Raw genomic sequence first — 1838 nt, forward strand, 5'->3', positions numbered from 1 at the left:
GGATGGTTAGTGAGGGACAGTTGAGTCACTTGGTTCCTGGTTAGAAGTTCATTGAAAATTGAGATTGAGGACTTCGGTACATTGGCAAAATATGGAAGAAGGATCCTCTAAATAGTTAGGTGAGATATACTTAGTAGCACAAGTCTATTAAATCTTAATAAAAATAATGACTTTGGAGTCATGGGAGTAGGTGACAGCATAGTTATAGATGACCTACTCATTGCATAGTGTACAAAACAAAGGGAAGAAAAGCAAGATAGACACTTGAAGAAGTTATATTAGACAGGTGAAAAAGTCAATAGAGTAGTCCCCCTTTTTAGCAGTTTTGCTTTCGATGGTTTCAGTTCCCCGTGACTAACAACAGTCCAAAAATATCACATACAATAAGATATTTTGAGACAGAGAGGTCACATTGACATAACTTTTATTACACTATATTGTTATATTTATTGTATTTTTATTAATAGCTATTGTTAATATCTTATTTTGTCCAACTTATAAATTATACTTTATCCCAGGTAGTATGTATAGGAAAAAACATAGTACAGAATATGCAAGGTTTAGCAATATTCAAGTTTTCAGGCATCCACTGGGGGTCTTAGAACTGATGTCCTGCAAATAAGGAGGTGGGTACTGTACATGTCATTTACTAGATGACCAACACATGATCCCTTTTTCTACCACATGATTCTTGGTGGTAAGCAGAGGCTACCGCCCACTCTAGAAGCCAAAAAAAGCTAGAAAGACATTTTTCCATTCCCCTTTGCACCTAGAGTAAGGGGAGTTGATGTATGTTTGCCCAGTCAATTCCACCGAAACTGGATTTGGAATACGGAGAAAGACAAAAAGAGACAGTTACAAGGTCAAAAGGGAACTTTGGTGGTAAAAACAGCCAAGGCAGAAATACCAAAGCCCCAGAAAATGCATCCTGCATCCAAACAATGATACCGACATTGTCACTTAGGGCATCTGAAAGTCAGCAGCAGTAAGAGTAGCTTTCATCGAGCTAACGTTGGGACATGATTTTTGCTACTGACTAGGTGTCCTGCTTCCTTCTTTTACTGCCCATTTTTCCAGCTGCTTCTTCAAATCATAGCAACTTTTCTGTGTTACAGACAATATCCTTTCAATAAACTAATTTCCTAATGCAAACAAAGCCCTTACTCAAACTAAAGACTGGGGAGAGGCCAAAAAACGATACCAAGCAGAGTGATCAGAGAAGTAGGAGGGATGCCGAAAAGCTGAATGTGCGGACATAGGAGAGGAAAGATATTCAAGAAGGACAAAGTGAAATACAGGGCTACATATCAAAATAAATGCCCTAGGAGAACAAGGAGTGAACAGAGATCATTGAGTGTGGAAATAAGGAAATGTTTAGAGGCTTTCTTGAGAGCAGTTTCTATTCTGTGATAGAATTAAAGTCAGAGAATAATGAGAATTAAATGGGTAACAAGTGACACAACAGTAAGTGAAATAAGATGGAGCACTCTAAGAAATGAGGAGAATAGTTGGCATTTGTCTGCTGCCATGGACAAATGTAAATTCGCTTCTATAGAATTTTTGACAAAAGTTGTCAAAGGGCGAAGAGAGGAATATATAGAGAGGAGAAGGGACAGAGGTGGAAAGGGAAACTTGGATGAGTGAAAAGAAAAGAAGGAGGAAGAACGAAATAGGTAGAGAATATCAAATGCATATATGGATTAGAGTAGAAAAGACAAACCAAAGAAGTTGGAGAAAGGAAGCATCAGAGAAAGGCTGAAGACTAAATAAAGAGGAAAGCTCATAGGCTTGGGGGGTAAATGTTTGTCTTAACTCTAGAATTTACTTAAAGATGTAAA

This window comes from Propithecus coquereli, unplaced genomic scaffold, assembly GCF_000956105.1.
Source record: "Propithecus coquereli isolate 6110/MARCELLA unplaced genomic scaffold, Pcoq_1.0 Scaffold40, whole genome shotgun sequence".
Taxonomy (NCBI): domain Eukaryota; kingdom Metazoa; phylum Chordata; class Mammalia; order Primates; family Indriidae; genus Propithecus; species Propithecus coquereli.